General features: G+C 41.4%; 1 long non-coding RNA gene across 1 annotated transcript in view; it reads left to right on the top strand.

Moving 5' to 3' along the window:
- The first annotated feature begins 6141 nt into the window (after positions 1-6141).
- Positions 6142-20929, top strand: part of LOC117878122 — a 46925-nt gene continuing 32137 nt past the window's right edge. Inside the window, exon 1 of the long non-coding RNA XR_004645897.1 lies at positions 6142-6296. This is a non-coding gene — a long non-coding RNA (uncharacterized LOC117878122). The remainder of the gene's footprint in view (positions 6297-20929) is intronic.

The following is a 20929-nucleotide window of genomic DNA, read 5'->3' as shown; positions in this document are numbered from 1 at the left end:
AACTGGATTTCTATGGTGTATTCTGACAGAAAATGTCTATACACGTAAGATGAGCTGCTTAAAAAATTTGAGAAAAAGCCTATCAGCCTTATTAAATAGACATAAGGCCACAATACTCCAATAGAGTTTTGTGCCATAGAGTGGCTTTGAAGTGAGCAGATGAAGGAAGAAAGTGACAGCCTCTGCAAGATTAAACCATTATAGAGTTTTTTTTTTGCCCCCGAAGAATTTTTTCTTAATAGATTTGAAGGCTGTGCTTTTATTTCTTTGTTCACTGGTGTTTGTGATTTGATTTTTGGATATTGGGGTTTATGATGCTACAATTCATCTCTGCAGAAAGCTTTGCATTTCAGTATTGTTGGAATCTGGCTCTGGCCTGGTTGATGGTTGGTGTGCGCTCTATTGTAAGGGTGGATTCTATGAATAATGTGCAGAAATGCTGATTGTGGTTTCAATAGCATGCCTGTCAGTCTCAAGCAGTTAGTTAATTTTATAATGGCAGTTGCTTTACTGTGAAAATACACGAGAACCAGTTTAGGAAAGATTGCCATTTAAAAAAACTATATACCTCAGTGTTTCCTAGCCTAAGCCTGGTATGAGCCAGGCTCATCTGGGGAAGGAAAAGGGTTTCCAGTGGAGCAGGGAAAGTAGTAGCATCACTCACCTCACTCCCCACTGCAAACATGCACATGCAGGTATAGGTAATGCAGCAGACCTCTCCTCAAAAGCCAACCCCCTTCCTTCCCTGCTCCCACAGTAACCCCTAATGCATGCAGACTTGGGAGTAGCGGTCTGGCTTGACAGGGGCAGACTTCTAGACTTGTGCAGAATCCCTTTAAAGTTAATGGGTTTCTACCTGTGCAGCTCCAACCACAGGATTAGAGCCTCAGTAGCAGCCTGCTGGCCCCAGCTTCTCTCTTCTCAAATGACCTGAGTGTGTATGTCCCCCCCCCCCCCCCCCCCCGCACCCTCATTGACACATGGATAAATGCTCCCCTCCCCCCATCCTCCACTACAACATTCACTGTGTCAAATCGATTCTTAAACTCAATTCAGTGTCGCTACCTCTGGAGATTTTATGGAATCTCACCATAGCTGGAGTTTTTTCTTAAATCTCCAGCTGCTGAAATCACGATACCTGAGAAACTCAGCTTTTTTTTCTTCTTCTTTTTTTTAAAAGCAAAGTTTCTAGCCCTTATGGTTGTGGAGAAAAGCCTGGAGATGTGAACCTGAGTGCATCATAAAAGCTCAGAAAACAGAAGGAAAATAAAACCAAATCCCTACTTGATAGGCTTCACAATCTCATGGATTTTGGCGGGGCCTGACATAAATTTTGAATAATTGGGATTGGCAATGCTAGTAAATATTTTTTGTATTTTGCTTATTTTTTGTAACTTTTGTCTTTCCCTCTTCCCTATTCTTTCATCTGTCCAGTTCATTGCTTAGAGCCTGATCCTGCCTGAGGAACCCAGTGTACTTGGCGCTTCTGTGGGAATGCATGGGGCTGTATTCTTCCTGGGTCTTACGGCAACAACGGATGCTGAGCTCTTTCAAAAAATCTAGTTGTAGCAGCTCCCAAGGGGACTCTTGGTGCTGAGCAATTTTGAAAATATAGCTCTTAATCAGGTACCTAAATGAGAGCTGAGCTGAGCTCTCGAAACTCTGGCCCTAGTAGCGGGTGCTGAACCCTTAAGAATCTAACCCTAAGCTCTTTTAAAAAGCTGGCCCGATGTGGCGGTGGGGGAGAAAGGGAGCTGCCTCTTACCTTTGCACAGCCTACATAAGGACCAGGCAGAGTTGTAGGCCCAGCACTTAGGGGAGCACAGAGCTTGTTCTCTGTCGCTACTCCCCAGGGGTTGCCCCAAAGGGTACTGGGAAGGGTGGAGAATAGGTGGCACCATGTCTCTAGCCAGCTCCTTGCAAGCAGGTAGGGAGGATCTTGGAGTGTGGCAGCATATGCATGCTCTTGGTTTTCTCTGGGAAGCTCCAGAAGGTGGTATTCCTCCCCAGTAGATACCCTGGAGTATCTTGTGTGGTGAATATGGCTTCACGTATCCTGCAGTGCAGAGCTTTCCTAAATGGAAAATGGGGCGCTGCCCTGTAGAGCTTACATTTTTAGCAGCTTATCATGGCCCCCTCACTCATTATTTTAGCACCTCTGAAAATCAAGCCCCTTGTATGTATTAGATGATGTGATGGGAGAAAACAACTGATGTATAATTATCTATATTAGTGAAGCACAGCAAATGTTTGCATCTTAAAAAGTTATTTTATTTAACTCTATTCCTGGCTCTGCATCCCCAGAGACCACAATGACATTTAAACTCTAGAAATGTTTTTTCAATGTATATTCCTACCATCCCAAAGCAAAATATTAAGCTATACATTTTTTCACGAGTGCTTAAGTGACTTAAGAGCCTTAGCGTCACTGAAAAATCCTAAAAGACATTCAGGGGAGAAACTAGGGTTGCCAACTTTCTGCTAGCCGAAAACCAAACACCCTTCCCATGTCCTGCCCATTCAATACCCTGACTCCCACTAACTTCATCCTCCCCCCTCCCTCCATCATTAGCTCTCCCCAACCCATCCTCCCTCATTTTCACCAGGCTGGGGCAAGAGATTGGGGTGTGGGAGGGGTGAGGGCTCCAGTTGGGGATGCGGGCTCCAGGGTGGGGCTGGAGATGAGGGTTTTGGGATATAGGAGGGGGCAGAGGAGTGTGGGAGGGGGCTGAAGGGTGTGGGCTCTGGGCAGCACTTACCTTAGGCAGCTCCCAGAAGTGGCCAGCCTGTCCTATTGGTATCAACTGGGAGGTGGGCGGGCTTACCCGCCCACTTCTAAAGGCCCCTCCCCCAGCCTGTCCCTCTGACTCCTAGGTGTAGGGACAGCCAGGGGGCTCTGCGTGCTGCCCTGTTCGCAGGTGCCACCCCCACAGCTCCCCTTGGCCCACGGTTCACAGCCAATGGGAGCTGTGGAGCCGGTGCTCAGGGCAGTGTCTGCACCACAGGCAAGAGTAGCATGCAGAGTCCCCCTGGCTGCCCTTGTGCCTAGGAGCCAGTGGGATGAGCTGGCTGCTGTGTCCAACTGGACTTTTAGTGGCCAGGTCAGCTGTGTTGACCGGAGGCGCCAGGATCCCTTTTCAATGAGGTGTTCCGGTCAAAAACCAGACGCCTGGCAACCCTAGGAGGAATCCTTCTGGTCTGTGAAGTGTGTGCAAGGGGCAAGATCAGAGGACTGCACCATGCCTATTCTGTGCTGGTGGATGCCTCTCTAAGGGGCCATTGCTAGCAGGGTAAGTTATTACAGCCCCTGGGACTTTAATGGTACTCAGGTGCCTCCAGAATTTAGCAGGTGCAAAAGAGGAGCATATTCTTTCCTGACTACCCCCAAGCTGTACTGAGTTTAACTCTGCTCTTGTGTACAGCAATGTGCTTCTGTGCCACAACCTTCACTCAGAACACTCCCCATAAATAGAGTTACAAGAGTATATCAATAGCATTGCACTTACAAAATGATTTTCAAAGGCTGTGAAGTCTGATAGATCAAAGCAATTTTTTCACCCTTACATACCCAGATACTGCTCTTCAGTGAGAAGTATTTTATGTCAAATTTCAAGTCTTCCCTTCCCCCAACTCCTTCAGCACTAGAGCTGTGTTTAAAGGGGGAGAGAGGCATGTGTCAAGGTCCAGGACCCACGCTCCATAGCTCTATCCACCTTGATGCTGGTGCCCCATTCCTTTGCACCAGGTGGACTACAAATCCAAGACTGGCTCTTGGTAGCTAACAAATGGTCATTTTGAGATCCCAGAAAGAAGAGCAGGCTGGGAAGTGTAGTCTATTGTGGTAACTATAGTTCTGGATTCTGGTAACGCCTTATGGGAAATGGGGTGGATGGGGAAGCTATGGAAATAATCTTCTACCTTCAAATCACAAGTGGCCCAGGTGTTTTTTTCCCTAAAAGATTGGGCAAGTAAACTGACTTTTTTTTTTTTTTTTTTTTTTTTTGGTATGATTTATTTTGTAAATGTTTTTTCCCCAAATAACCTCAAAAGGTGTCTGGAATAACCTCCCTGAGGCTGTAGTTTCTTTTCCTTTTGGGACATGTTTTAAAAACAAAACAAAAGCTAACGCCCCTCCCCCCCAACAAATAACGTCTTTCTGTTAAAATTTTCCAAATAATTGCTTCTGTATGGGATGCCTGTGATAGCATTAACTTGTCTATCAATAAAAACAGAGTATTCAGACATTGTGATCTAGGCATTGAATCTTGAGAACAGCTATGGCAAAAAAAAATCTGTTTTTCCATCTACATTACCATCTCATTAGATTCATGGAAAGTGACAAACGTGGCATGCTCACACCAGTATTTTTGTTTTCTGCACTATGATGTAAAGCAGTGGGGTTGTGTAGATGAAAATTGCCTCTTATTTTAGCCAATACTGCACTTCTGTTTGGTGAAAATGGCTCTTGTGAATGTATGTGCTTGTAAAATTCTATCTGACAGAAGACCAAATGCCATGTCTGTAGCACCTGAGACGCATGCTCTGTGCATCCACTTTGTATGTTTGCTTTGGCAGGAAGTATTCTAAATCTGAAACAATATTTCAACTATATACCCTGCAGTATCAGACTTTTTTCTTTAAAATCTATTTTTCCCAAATAAACTTATAATACTGAATTCTTTTAAAAAAAAAATCTAATTGGTTGAACGCAAATGGTAATATATTTTTATTACTGGCTCCTTAATTACTGAAGTGTAGTGAATTTTAAATTTCACCTAAACTTTTTGAACCCTCATGGATGATAGAATGTGTGTAGCTGTTTCTGGCATGCCTGCAGCTTCAGCTGAAGCGACTAAGGAAAGTGTTTTGTTTGAAACTGTTATGGCTCAAAAAACACAGCATAATGTATCGTACCTCCTGGAAAATTCCCTGGTGAACTAATACCCTAAATTATATTTAAGAAGATGCAATGTCATTTGGAATAACAGAGTTTCAGAATCCCTTTTATAGAGGAAGGGGGGGAGTAGAGCTGCTTTTTCTGGTCATTTCAACTCAGGATAGCGAAGTACAGCGGAGTTCAGAGGATACTTGACCTGTGTATCATAAATAAAGGTTTTTGTACAATTCACATATGATCTCTGCTAGGACAGAGACCATGTTTTGGGGGGAAATTCACTTTTGGAAATGGAACTTAGTCACTTAAACACACTCGAAAGTCTTTTAGGATTTTTCAGTGACGCTAAGGCTCTTAAGTCACTTAAGCCCTTGTGAAAAAATGTATAGCTTAATATTTTGCTTTGGGATGGTAGGAATATACATTGAAAAAACATTTCTAGAGTTTAAATGTCATTGTGGTCTCTGACGCAGAGCCAGGAATAGAGTTAAATAAAATAACTTTTTAAGATGCAAACATTTGCTGCGCTTCACTAATATAGATAATTATACATCAGTTGTTTCACTGCCTGAATCTGAGATTAAATATTTCACGTTTCCAAAAAAGCATTACCAGTTTTCTATGCTTGTTTTCATTTACCCAGCCTTGTAAAATCTAAAATAGATACCAGGAGGGCTATTCTTGCTTAAGTGATGCAATTCATAATACCCTTCCTTGTAAGATGGATTAGGTAACCTTATTTAACTGTATCCTCTAAGGTTTTTAATAACCTCCTTAATATATTCTGTCATTCCCATCTGCTTTGATTTAAGGCTGATTATACTAGCTCTCCTTAAAACTGGAAACCACCTGACCACTTCAGCAATGTTAAGCAGATGCAGCTTATAGTATTTTCAGTCTGTAAGCACAAAGTTGGCTATTGTGAAGTTATCCATTGTTAGTTTTGCCCTTGTTTAACATGCATACAACCTTGGAAAACTAAATATTAGCCTTGTCCATTGAATAGCTGTTTTTGTTTGGCTGTTTTTTTTAAACCTGCTATTGTTCCCCTAACAGCCAATTTTCTGTATGTATCCCCTGGGAAACATATTGAACACAGCCTAAGGTTAAGGCAAGAGAAGTACAGTGAGCCCAGCAGCCAGCCAATCAGACTCGGATAGCTCTAAAATCTGATGCCTCCAGACAAATGGTACAGTGCACTGATTATGCTTTCTTATTGTGCATGAATACAACATACATATTGTAAATGCCCCAAGTACTGGCAAAGGCTGCTATGCAGATCAGATTGCTCAGAAGGAGCAGCATTGCCAGGGTATAAGCACATGCCATGTAACTCATTACATGATACAGCATCTGACAAGCTGACTACAACATTTCTGTGCTGGAATGTTCTCTTTTCAAGGTATCTGTTCCTTTCATTGTTTGTTTGAGTCTCTTTCATTGAAGGTTGCAGAATTACAGGGATTAGTAGAGTGCTGATGCATGAGACTAAATGAATTTTATCCTAGTCTTAGCCTAATTATCAGTTTTAAAAATGTCTAAACTGTAAGTAACATTGTAGAACTGTGATACATTTCTGCTATTAAGATTTGCTATGGTAATCTATTAGCCATTTGCAGATACAGTAAGCTGGTTTATCACCATGGTCTTTTTGTTGTTGCTGCTGTCCCCATTATAACTTGGTTTTATGTGCAGCTGTATATGAGATCAATGATATCTGCTTAAATCTGAACAAAATAAGAAAGAAAGCAATACCTATAACACAGCATAGCACGCTTCAGAACTGATAGATACAACATATGTGAACCTAAAGAACTCTGAGACTAAAGGCTAAGGAGCATATAATGCTTTACACCAATACAAGCAGTAGTTTTATGAAAATGGACTATTTTCATTGTGCCCTGTACTCCAATATTACTATTGTGCACAAGGATTGTAATGCCTTACTTATCATCCAATGCTGTATTGAGCAAGCGGCCATCAGCATATTGGGAATACTTTTTTGTTAGCTTCTAGGACAAATGACAGGATATTTCAGTATCAAACAAGGTAACTGAAGACTAGGGCTGAGAAAGTAATTGATATATCAGTTTGTTGACCGAACTGGGGAAAAAAGATTTGGATTGACCTACAATGGAAGTATTTCAGTTATTCTTGCTGAAACTAAAAACCAGGGGGGGGAATTTGTTTGGGTCAAACATCACCTTTCACTTTGAGTCAAATGATATGCTTTTGTTCAACCTGAAATCTTTTAAATTTGTTTTTTTTTTGGGGGGGGGGGGGTTTTTGGGGGGGGGTGTTTTTTTAAATCTTTCTTGGCTGAAGATATTACAGAATTCAACCTGTTTTTGCAAATTTTGGTTGAAAAGATGCATTGGAATTGGAAAAGGTACAGAGAAGGGCAACAACAATGATTTAGGGGGATAGAACAACTTTCATGTGAGGAGAGATTGAAAAGACTGGGGTTGTTCAGTTTAGTTATCTTTTTTTCTAATGTGGGATATATGAAGAAGTCTATAAAATCATATATGATCTAGAGAAAGTGAAAAGGAAGTGTCCTCTTTTACTCATTCACATCACACAAAAACTAGAGATCACCTGATGAAATTTAATAGGTACCAGGTTTTAAACCAACATAAGGAAGTACCATGGGATGCTGTGAAGGCAAAAAGTATAACTGGATTAAAAAAAGAATTAGGTAAATTCATGGAGGATAGGTCCATCAATGGCTATTAGCCAAGATGGTCAGAGATGCAGTGTCATGCTCTGGGTGTCCCTAAATCTCTAAACTGCCAGAAGCTGGGGCTGGACAACAGGGTATGGATCATTTGATAACTGCCCTGTTTTGTTCATTCACTCTGATGCATCTGGCACTGGTCACTGTCAGAAACAGGATACTGGCTGGATGGAACATTGGTCTGTCCCAATATGGCCATTCTTATGTTGATCCAAAACTGCATTTTTGGCAATACCTTATTTGTCTGAAAATTTTTGCCCAGGTCTATTAAAGACCCATAAGAAACGTATTTGGCCAGGCATGTGAGTGTTTAGAGTGTTTTTCCTGTAGCCAGTGTCCACTTTTGTCTTATCTGCTGCACCCAGCTATCAGCAGAGATTAACAATGGGTTTGAACATTTAGTAATAGTCATGTTATGAGAACAGTTCTAAGCTGCTTACATGTCTAATTACAAAATGAGCTATCAATAGGGTGTGATGTGACTCAATAAATTAAAATTTCATAATAAACAACTACACCATCTGAGGCAACACAAGTCTGCTACAGTGAGGCTGGTGGGTAGGAAAGCATGTGTAATATACACCGCTACCTTGATATAACGCAACCGGATATAACACAAATTCGGATATAATGTGGGGAGGGGGCTGCGCACTCCGGTAGATCAAAGCAAGTTCAATATAATGCGGTTTCACCTATAACACGGTAAGATTTGTTTTGGTTCCCGAGGACACCAGTAGGTGTAGTAGTAGGTGTAGTAACTGCTAGTGCATTCAAGTGATAGGGGGCAAATCTGAGTTCCAATCTTATTGTCAAATTGCAGAGACTGCATTTTATTTTAATCCCATGTAAGACTTCTGTTTCTTGCAGTTTTCTCAATTTACACCTCCAATTAGTTAATGGAATAGCATATAACCAGCTTTTCTGGGTTGAAAGAAAGGATGGATGAATTGCAATATTGATTCCATGCACAAAACTGTAAAGCCTGCAATACTGTTGATCTTTTTGTGTTGAGGTTTTGTACTAATCCTGTCTAGTTCACTACGACATAATGGTGTAATATGTTGTCAATCCAATTAGAATGTAATGTGTGGTCTGCTTTGGCACATATATTATATTCAGAAGTAGATCGTTTAAATAACGAATAATTGTCGTGGAGCCAGGGTAGCCACTCATTAATTTAGAGACCATTCCTAGCAGGTGCTGAGCATTTCCTGGGAAGTGCTCAGCGCCTTTTTCCTCAGTTTTGTAGGACCAGGCTCTAGGTTGCAAGGCTGTTTCCATTGTACCCTGATTTTGACATCCCTCCCATCTTTCACTAAATAAATAAGTGTGTGTTTTCAATGACACTTACATTGCTTAGACTTAGTCCAGATGAGATTATTTTGATATAGTTTGATTAACCAGATGTTTTTATTGGTGTCTTACAGAAAATAGTGATGTGGAATTTTTGAAAATAATTTTTTTTTACATAATTCACTAACAGCTTGACTTAAAACTGCATTTTATACATGGATCTCCCCGGAAAAGAAATAACATCTCCATATACATTAGAATTTCTAGTAAGTATTTTGCAGACTTTGCAAGTGTCATACTCCCTTCTGCAGAGTATCAAGGTAGTGTTGCTTTTGGCATTTCCAAGGTTCACAGGTGCAGCCCATCCTTTATAGAGGGTGAATGAAGTCTCTGTGAACTTTGCAAACTCCATGCTTATTGCTGTGGTTCCCTCAAGCTCTAATGAGAGCCACAGACCAATAGCCTAATTCAAGAAATTTACAAGGAGTATCCCCTCTCCGAATTGGCCACTTGATCCACACCTATCCTTCCCCATTTGCTCACAGGTTCTTTGATGCCCTCTTCTTGCCCTCCATGCTTCTCTTCTCTGTCCCCTTTTTCTTCCTGTTCATACCTGTGTCACCTGCTACGGTCGGCCTGCTGTTTCCTGGTCAGTAATCCCTTCCTCACCTCTGTGTTGTGTGTTGTTTTTTGTTTGTTTTTTTAGTTTTATAGATGGGTTTCAGGGTAGTCTCAGCACATCTACTGCATGGGGTCCTGCAAGTGAGATAGATAAGGGAATGATTGTTTTGTGAATTCTGCAGGACATAGTCTTGAGCTCAGCACCAAACTGCCCGGTGGTGTCAGGACTGGTGGCTGTGTGCATCTCCACTGGCAGAAATGTAGGGGACTTAGCCAGTGAAAACACAGACTGGTAGGGAATTATGTGCCTTCAGGGTTAAGTGTCAGGGTTTGCATGGTCTAACCCAGGATCTTACGTTAGGCACCTAAATCCCCCTTTGTGAATCTTCCCCCCCCCCCCCCCCCGTCCAGCACTTAACAGCCATTTTGCAGTGCGTGATTTCTCTTTAATTAAAATGGCAGTGGTATGATATAATTTTATTTTTAAAGCAGCTGGATGTTCAGAATTCATGTTTTCCACTAGGATATAACCACTTCAGAGCAGTGTGAATCCTCACCAACATCTCTTAAAATAAGAGCGTACTCAGTCTGCAGGGTGCAGACCCAGCCTCAAAACAGGTAACTGTGATTCGGAAAGAAGGCCAGGGAAGCTAAAAACACAAAGATAAGATGATGATGAATGTTCTGAAGGGCTCCAACGATTACAGAGGCATTAGAGTGTTTCCATGGCTACAAGTTTACCCTAACAAAGGGGAAACCAGACTTTTTACACAGGGAATTATTGATGGCTTTGCTGTACTCCGAGTGTCCAATAAAAATAATGGCATGACAAGAAGTTGTAATTGGCAATTAGAATGCCATAAGTAGGCAACAAGAAACTGCATAAGCCTAGTAGAAGATGCCATTATTATGGGGAATTATTTGAAAATGTAACCTAGAATTATGGAAATTAGAGACCAAAAATACCTATTGGGTAATCTAGACTATCCCCCTAGCAATGCAAAATGATTTTGTAAACTATTGAATTAAATGATGCATGAATATATGGCAATTATACCTGTAACATCCTCCCTGAACTTATCCATCATGCCCGCAACCTCTCATTCTTCAGATCTCTCCTGGAAGCAGGAACATTGTACTCTTACTAACAGTGATTTTTGTGTAGGGTAGTGGGAGGAAACCACAGCTCTGTATCATTCTGGGATTTATGTCCTTTGAGGACTCTCCACTAACTGCATGTACAGTACTGTTTTGTCTAGCTACTTAGATCCTGCAAAAAGATTCTCAAGTGCAGACTCTTATCCCTGCATGAACCATTCACTGAGACTGTGCATGGGAGTGCTTGAAGATCCCTGTGTGGGATCCTGAGAAATCTTCCTCCGACTTCTCTCCTAAATGGTGTAGTTTAAGTAGTATAGTAGAACCTCAGTTACAAACTGACCAGTCAGCCAGATACCTTTTCAAATCTGTTTTTAAAACTTTCATTTTTTTTTTAGCAATTTACATTTAACACAGTACTGTATTTGCTCCTCCCCCCCTCCCCCCATCTCAGCTGCTGCTTGATTGCATGCTTCTGGTTCCAAATAAGGTAAGGAAACTGTTTCTGTGCTAGTTTAATTTAAAAGATGGTTAAAAGCAGCATTTTTTCTTCTGCATAGTAAAGTTTCAAAGCTGTATTAAATCAATGTTCAGTTGTAAACTTTTGAAAGAACAATCATAACGTCTTGTTCAGAGATGCAAACAGCCTCGGTTCCTGAGGTGTTTAACTGAGGTTTTACTGTACTAGTTGCATCTTGAACAGGGCCAGCTCCAGGCACCAGCCAAGCAAGCTGGTGCTTGGGACGGCAGCTTGTAGGAGGCGGCATTCTACCCAATCCTAGGGTGGCACGGCCGCTTTTTGTTGTTGTTGTTGTTCCGCTCCGGCCGCCCTGTAGGGGGCAGCGGCGTGGAGGACGAGCGCGCCCTGCAGCAAGCCCAGCAGGGCAGCCCGCGTCCTTCCCTCCCAGCCGACCGGGGTGATGGGGGCACGGCGGGAGGGGCCGTGTGGCAGCACCCCGCTGAAGCCCTGGCCGCCACCTGCTCAATCCCCCTCCCCCCGCTAGCCGGGGCACATCTGCAGGGCAGGGAGTCCCCCTGCATCCTGGCCCCGGTCGCGCCGCAGGTTTTTATTTTATTTTGTTTGTTTTTGTTTTGCTGTTTTTTTTGCTTGGGGCGGCCAGAAAGCCAGAGTCGGCACTGATCTTGAATCGTGTGTGTGTGTGTGTGTGTGTGTGTGTGTGTGTGTATATAGCCCCGATGCTATCTGAATCTCTCTCAATCTTTAATGCATTTATCCTCACAACACTCCTGTGAAAGAGACAAGTGCTGTTATCCCCATTTTACAGATTGTGAACTGAGGCACAGACACACTAAGTAACTTGCCTAAGGTCCCAGAGGAAGTCTGTGGTGGAGCAAGGAGTTGAATCCAGGCTGCCTGAGTCCCAGACTAGTGCCTTACCCAGTGGGCCATAGTTGCTCTTTTCTCCTTTTTGGAATCTTACAAAAAGTTACAACTCTTAGCAAAACTTTTGTAGATTATCTTTCAACTTAACAATTAGGAACCTTTTTTTTTTTTTTTTTTAAATCACATGTCCTTTAGAGTGAGTGGGGATATTTCCATTGATTTCAGTGGATATTGGATTTGGCCTCTGGCTTCAAACCTGATGCAATCCTTAAATAGTGATTTGAAATTTTCAGACTGAATGTTCTCAGCAGGACAGTTAGCATCATACTGTATCCAAAGAGAAAATTAGGAGTCATCCTTTTCGACCAACCCTGGCATTTAATAGAAACTCTAGGCCCTTGAAGATATTTGTGGATAATTTTCATAGAACTGTTGTATGTCTCTGCCCACTATGCAAGGAAGGTAGTAGAATGTTGCCATGGTTACTAGTTTACCTTAAAGTAGGCTTTTTTACTTACAAGTGAAATAATAGAAAGCAGCTTTCTTGTTTGTTAACAAATTTGTTATAAGCCAGTTAAGATAGTTTTAGGTAAGGCCTTTTTTGTTTTTGTTGGTGGTTTGTGGGTTTTTTTTTTTTGTATGCATTTTCCCTGCTTTATTAAAAAGTCAAACCATACATAATCTTCTAAAATGTCTTTTCCCTATTACTTCCCAATCTTAACACTGCATCTAAGACTTCATTTTCTTGAAAAATAACTTTTTGGGGGAAATATATGATCTTGTTAAAATTAATAGGATAAGAATTAGGAATGTTTCAGTACAACAAGAGCAGTGGAGCTGAGTCCTAGAAAGACTCAGGGAACAAGAGAGCAGGGCTCTAATCAAAAGCCCATTGGCATCCACGGATAGACTCCCACTGACTTTACTGAGCTTTGGATCAGCTGGTAGGAGAGCAATTGCAAATATTGACTGCAAGCTGTTCTGGGAGAGAGAGACCTTGTCTTTCTGTCTATACTGCATTACAGAGCACATGTTAGCATGCTCTAAAACATAGACCCAAACAGCAGTCTGAGGGATTCTGAGGGAGCAGTGGCAGCAGGCTAGTCACTCCTCTGGAGATAATCAATAGTGTCAGGTTCCTCTTCACATCCACATGCTACAAGGGAAAGATGTGGTGAGGAATCCCACTACACCTTCTCCCTTGCTCTGCCAGGGAGTGAAGATGAACCCATGTGTACAAGTTGGACCTGAAGAACGCTTGCTACAGACAGGCAGTCGGCAAAAATATATGTTTTGGGGGGGGGGGTTTGGAGTGGGTTCATTTCTACCAGATCAGGCCACACCCACAGCATAGCTGGTGGAGTTGCCCCACATTTATCCAATAGCCTAATGGTTAGAGCATTCACCCAGGATGTGGGACACCCACTTTTGAATTCCCACTGCATGATGTGGAGCAGGAAACTGAACCCAGGATCTTCCATTTCCCAGGCCAAGGCTCCAACCACTGGCCTGTGGGGAATTTTAGGGTGAGTGTTTGCTTGTCTTTCTGCTATTTACAGCTGTTCTACTTTGTGTTTTAAATATTTAATTGGGCCAGAAAAGAGGGATTCTATATTTCATTTGTAAAGGGTCCTCGCTTGGGATGTGGAAGACTCAAGTCCCTGTTCCAGTGAAGGTCTGTTTGAGCAATGACACATCACTTAGAAAGTTATTCTGTCTCAATTTTAAGACGTCAAGTGATGGAGAATCCAGCCATAAAAATCTAGATTTAGTTCACCTCTAATTCTCTAGTTCTCCCAAGTCTGTTCCCAAGTAGAACTAAGGGAAGAGAATGGGGAGGAGAGGGACTGAGTAGTAATGTTTCCTATAGGCCCACTTTTCTTTTCATCTACTGTACAAGTTGCTTATTTGGTTTTCTTGTGGTTGCAGTGAGCTGTCTTAACATCCTGACCTTCTTTCAAAGCAACCCTTAACTCTGTGGTTGCTAATTGAGACATATCAATGCAAGCACATTTTAAATGGTTTTGAATATTCTAGTTTGCATATGAATCCAGTCATGTAGGATGATAAAGCATAAAGAGTGCTATGTAAGATGTACTGTATTTTGGAAACTTTAGGATGACGATAATGGACCATAACCTTTTTCAAGTAAAAAGAACAGGAGTACTTGTGGCACCTTAGAGACTAACAAATATATTAGAGCATAAGCTTTCGTGGGCTACAAATATATGCATATGCATCCGAAGAAGTGGGTTGTAGCCCACGAAAGCTTATGCTCTAATATATTTGTTAGTCTCTAAGGTGCCACAAGTACTCCTGTTCTTTTTGAGGATACAGACTAACACGGCTGCTACTCTGAAACTTTTTCAAGTAGAAAGATAGGTTGTGGAGATTTTTGGATTTTAAGTTCTCCACCTTCCCTCTGTATAGAACCAGTTTTGCTGCCTCATTCCTCTGGAAACACAAGACATGGAATGCAGAGTGGCTAGTTTTTGATCTCTTATTTCTGCTTGGAAACAACCCACTTTAGTGTGTAGTTACTGGCCACATATGACTGGTGGTGGAGGTAGTGGTGCCATAGTATGACACTATATAAGTATATTTATCCTTCACAATGCTTCTTCAGACCCAGGTCCATATGCTACCCTCTTTATAGGTAACAGATGGGATGATGATATCCTCCACTATTTCTGTAATCTAAATATATAATGCAGCCATATTTCAAGAACTTAAAGAACAGCTATGCTTTCTTCATTTTGACATACTTTTGAAGTAGTTCCATGGGAGGATGAAAGGAACCTTCCTTAGGCTAAGTCTTGGCACACATTAAAGATGTATAAGTAATTAATCCAATTAATAATTGTTTTCAATATTTTGTGGTCTGCCCACTCTCTGCTATGGTGAAATGAATAGATAACAAATGATAAAGTACAAAAGGTGAGGGGGTTTTGATGGAGGGATGGAAATGAACAGGATCCTCCCTCGCACACAAAAAAAAACCTGTTTAGGAAGGAAGGAAGAGAGTTTAAATTAGGATGTCTCTTCTTGTCGAACAATCCAGAGATTTGAAACCGAGAAACTTTCATATTTACCTCTGTATTTGTAAATATTTTGTAACACTAGGGCCCTGATCTACTTCTGGGCCTGCGGGTGGTACCATAATATAAATAACTGCTGAAAAGCTGTGTAAAGTAGCACATTGATCAGACTGAGTGTGCTTCTCTTTACCACAGTAGTCAGCCTGTGTTCATCTGCAGTTGTAAAGATGATTCTGAGTTTCTTCTGTATGAACATACGTGGTAGTTGTGTTTTAAAGTAGAAAAATGTCATCTGAAATTCAGACAGGTGACACATGCTCCTGCAAATGTTTGCATTTGTGTTTTTTTGTGATTCATGAAACCCTTCTTTCTGCTTACAAAAGCTTGTCATCCAATCCGGAAGGAGACTTGATATCATGTGACTTAGATGGCCAATTGTGAAGCTGGACTAACATTTTGATATTCAAAGCAACAGTTAGACTAGTTCACAAGCAATTATTGAGAAGACCGTTATCTATTCAAAACACTTGTTGAATAATTTCAGGTAATAAACTTGTAAACTGAAATCTGATCACACAATTTGTGAACATAAAAGGCGAATAAATTCATTGACTAAATTGATAACTGTGAATCTTTCCCAGCTCTATCTGTGAACTTGTTCAAACTTCACAAAAGATTTCTTTTGGTCTCCTCTAAAGCAAAATTTAAGCAAACATTACAGAATGATCCTGAAAACTATATTTTGAGTTCCAGAGTACTCTCTCATTTTACTTTTAGAATGAGGTTTCCAGTCAGTCCTGGAAGAGAAACATACTATGTGAGGGGCTATTTCCATTCAAAAGAGCTTGAATTTTAAAGTGCAAATATTGAAAGCTAGAAGCAATACTTAAAGCACAATAGCCTATATGCAATCCATAGGCTGTACAGGAAAACATTCACTGAATAATCTTGATCACTAAACATGAACAAATAAAACATTCTATACATTTGAACAAGTTGGAAACAGAAAAAAAGATTAAATTCAGACTAGTTTGCTGCAAGTAGTTTGCCCACCTTTACTCCCAAGTGCTTAAACAACTGTACAGTAATGGCTTCTCTGGAAGCTCTGCAAGTGCAGTTTTCACAGCATCCAGTGAAAATTCCCAATTATGTTAGAGTGTTAGTCCTGTCAGCAAGCTAATACATGTGCTTTTGGGAATGATTGACACCTTTGGTATAGGTGACACGTGCTCAAGTTTAGTCTTATGGAAACTGACAAACACACAAATCATGTCATCAGGTAATGGTTAGCCAATGAACTTCTTCAGATGATGTAATGTTTCTGACTTAGTGTTTTATTGGCTGAGTGTCACTTGATATCCTGAGTTTTAGAGTGGAGTAGTTCTGTGGCAGCTCAACTTTCTGTTCATCTTGTACAATTTAGATAAGTTTAATAAGCTTATTTTTCTCACCAACAATCCTTTAAACTTTTATTCACATGAACGGCCCCACTGAAGTCAATGGGCTTGTTCTTTATATACAAGATGTCTTACATGTTTATAGGACTTGATTGATGTTGCTCTAAATACAATATCCCTGACAGGGGAGAGGGTAACAAACCTGCCCAAGTTGTGGGGCTCTCCATTAGGAGGTGGCCAAATTATTCTGTAAAATATTTGCCTTTCTTTGACAACAACTTTGAAATGATATTAGTAAAATAAGGTATTTTTAAAGAAACAAGCATACTTTTGGAACTGAAAACCATTCTTTAATGTCTTACATTGGAAATACATATTCATTGGTTTATAATGTGACTGCAATTGGAGATGAAGCATGAGTCCTGTAAAGAGACCTTCATTAGACTTCATGAATGTATGCTGATGAAGAAAATAAAGTAGCTAGGGATGTTCAGGATGTATGGTAGAGGGGGAATTAATTCACATGCCCTATCTGAAAATATGAAGCATGTGCACAAGAATGATGAAAATAGGTGATATGTTGACTTTTTGTTGACTGCAGTATGGGCCAGTAGCATGAATTTTTTTCAATACAAATTTGGCTTTTTTTTAATCTGCATGTCTATTATGCAGTGCAGCAATAGTTATTGTAATACTGAGTAATTACAGACAAATACCTTAATTGGTAAGGAGAGAAGCTAATTCTCCTAACAGTTTGTTTCCCTCTCTATAGTTTATCTAACTTGTACACTGCTTTCCTACAACTTCTGACAGGTAGATAAGTATTATCCTCATTTTACTGATTGCAAGACTGGGACAAACTCTTGGCTTGCCCAAGGCTATAGATGCAGACAGCATAAGAAATGAGGACCCTATGATTGGGGTATAAAAGAATGAATTGAAAGAGGTTTAGTGTTTATTTTATTTCTGATTCCAAGTTTGTCGGGAACAAAGTTTTGTTGCTCAGCTATAAATCTTCAGGAACAGAGGTTTGTAATGAGTAATGTTGCTAAGATTACTGCTTTAAGATCAGATCTATAGACCCAAAATGAAGAGATTGAGATTTTTGTGCAAATTACATTCTGGGTCAGACTAGCACTTCAATTGCACTGAAGTAAATTTAGGGCAACTCCACTGCAGGCAATAGTTAGGCCTCATCTATGCTACAGAGTTTTGTCAACAAAATGTATGTAGATGATCTAAAGGTGCCATAATAACATTACTATGGCATGTTCACGCTATGCTCCCTCTGTTGGCAGGGCGTGTCTACACTTGGTGTGATAGCAGTGCACTGTGGGTAGCTATTCCATGTGCTATTCGCCATCTTCTGCAGCTAGGCCTTCTGGGAAAGCAGAGTGGTTCACAGTGCATCATGGGTGCGAGCTCAATGTCCCATGGTGCATTATTTTCTGTCCCAGCATTCTGTCGTCTTCAACAGTCCCTGTTCACTGTGTGCCTGCCATCTCTGTGTGAAACATTTGATCATGCAGCATATCATGAGCTCCCAATCTGAACAGGAAACAGAGCTGCCTGATGTGCTTGCCTTGGAAATAAACACCAGATTACTTTTGGCTGCACATGGTGGACCATCGCTTTTTGGGCTCAGGAAACAAGCACTGAGTGGTGGGATCACATTGTTATGCGGGTCTGGGATGACTAGCAGTGGTTACAGAACTGCCGGATGCCCAAAGCCACCTTCCTGGAACTTTATGCAGAGCTTGCCCCACCCCTGTGGTGCAAGGACACCAAAATGAGAGCAGCCTTCTCAGGGGAGAAGCACATGGCGATCGCAGTGTGGAAGCTGGCAACTCCAGATTGCTACCATTCAACCGCGAATCAGTTTGAAGTCAGGAAGTAGATCATGGGGGGCTGCCTTAACATAAGTGTGCCGAGCCATTAATTGCATCCAAGACTGTGACTCTTGGAAATGTGCATGAAATAGTGCATGTCTTTGCAGAAATGGGATTCCTTAACTGCAGCAGGGTGATTAAATGGAATGCATATTCCAATGTTGGTCCTGGACCACCTTGTGACAGAGTACATCAATAGAAAGGGGTACTTCTCTATGGTATTGCAGGTGCTTGTGGATCACCACAGGTGTTTCACTGACATCAACATGGGGCGATCCTGGAAGGTGTATGATGGCGCATCTTAAGGAACATTGGCCTATAAAGAAAGCTGCAAGCAGGGACTTTCCAGACCAGAGGATCAGTGGGGGATGTTGAAATGCCCACAGTGATGCTGGAAGACCCAGCATATCCCTTACTCCCATGGCTCATGAAGCCTTACACAGGAAACTTTCGCTCCTAGAGGGAGTGAGGGACCTGCCGCCCCCGAATTGCCGCACGTGCCGCCCCTCTCCGTTGGCCCCCCAAGCACACCTGCTTGTTAAGCTAGTGCCTGGAGCCGGCCCTGACCACACAACAAAAACGCTAACCCAGGAACCAATCCCTGCAACAAACCCCGTTGCCAACTCTATCTGCATATCTATTCAAGGGACATCATCCTAGGACCCAACCACATCAGCCACACCTTCAAGGGCTCATTCACCCGCACATCTACCAATGCCCCTCTGCCATGTACATTGGCCAAACCGGACAGTCTCTACACAAAAGAATAAATGGACACAAATCAGACCTCAAGAATTGTAACATTCAAAAACCAGTAGGAGAGCACTTCAGTATCCCTGGCCACTCAATAACAGACTTAAAAGTCACCGTTCTTCAACGAAAAAACTTTTCCCTCTGATACTCACACCTTCTTGTCAACTGCTGGGAATGGGCCACATCCACCATAATTGAATTGGCCTCATTAGCACTGACCACCCCCCCGCCCACACACACACACTTGGTAAGGCAACTCCCATCTTTTCCTGTGCTGTATATTGATTCCTTCTTACTGTATTATCCACTCCATGCATCTGATGAAGTGGGTTATGTCCCACAAAAGCTTATGCCCAAATAAATGTTAGTCTCTAAGGTGCCACAAGGACTCCTCATTGTTTTTACTGATACAGACTAACATGGCTACCCATATTAGAGATGTGAGAGTGATTACTGAGGCTCTCAATGTATAGAAATAAAGAAACAAGAATAATAGTTTTGCTTGGTTATATTAGGCATTTATAGGATTCAGCTGCTACCGTAGTATCTGTACTATGATAACCAAGCACACTGTTTTGGTCTGCAATTCCAGCCTCTCTCCAGAAGAAATTGGTGAATGTTATTAATGGCTGAATCCAATTTATGAGAAGGATGCTAGAAGGAAAGAAGATGAATAATCTTCAGATGGCACAATTAACAATCCATTGTGACAAAACTAGAGATGAGCATCTCCAGGTTCTGTGGTATCATGCTGCCTTCTTTGTTAATTAAGCTCCATCAAAGTGTGTGTTTGCCAAGATTTTTTGCATTTTAATCTTTTTTTCCATACACTAGAAGTGATATAAAATGTTGCATTCTGCTTTATATATACACACCTATACACGTACTATATGATGTATAGTTATCTGGATAATCACCATAAATTCTCTTCTAATCTTTTCCCATAGAAATGTGGCTTCTGGTACCACTAGCCAGTATGACACACAAATGCATGCCAAGTTATGCTTCTGCCTGTGTTTACATGAGAGCTATAAAATCTTGAAAATAGGGATCTGACATGCTGACGTTGACAACCTTTAATTACTGTGGCATTCTTTACCAAAAGTTTTGTAACTAACTAGGACTTAACCAAAAAAAATTACAATATTAATAGCTAAAATCCATGTAGCTCATAAAAATGTTGTTATAAACAATTTCCAGCTATCACTTTCTAAGGCCACAGTCCTACACTGGGCTCTACTAGTGTGACTACTGCAGATTTAAGGCCCAGAAATGAGACTCTTTATTCTGTAAGCAGTTGAACAAAATACTATCTAGCTCTTCTAATGCTTTCCTCAGTAGATCTCAAAGCACTTTAAAATAGATACTTACTTCCTTTTAAAGATGGGGAAATTGAGGCACAGAGGGGCAGCAACTTGCCCAAAGTCACCCACTAGACCAGAGCCAGGAGTAGAACCCATGTCTCCTGAGTGCTAGTCTAGTGCTCCTTCCATTAGGCCACACACAAGAGTAAATGTGTGTATTGTAATCCATGCACATAGTAAAAGAGTAGGCATCTTAGGCCTGGTCTACACTTAAAAAGTTAGGTCAATCCAGCTACACTGCTCAGGAGTATAAAAAATCCATGATGTAGTTAAGCCAACCTGACCCCCCAGTGTAGACAGTGATTGGTCAACAAAAGAATTCTTCTGTCACCCTAGCTACTTTCTCTTGGGGAGGTGGATTACCAATGCTGATGGGAGAACCTCTCCCATCAGTGTACGTCAGGTCTACACTGAAGCACTACAGCGGTGTAGGTGCAGTGCTGTGATGCTGCAGTGTTTCAAGTATAGACAAAATGGCACCCAGGCAATATTCCAGAGAC

Source organism: Trachemys scripta, chromosome 5, assembly GCF_013100865.1.
Source record: "Trachemys scripta elegans isolate TJP31775 chromosome 5, CAS_Tse_1.0, whole genome shotgun sequence".
Lineage (NCBI taxonomy): Eukaryota > Metazoa > Chordata > Testudines > Emydidae > Trachemys > Trachemys scripta.
The sequence above is the reverse complement of the archived record's forward strand: the minus strand, read 5'-3'. Positions and strand labels throughout refer to the sequence as shown.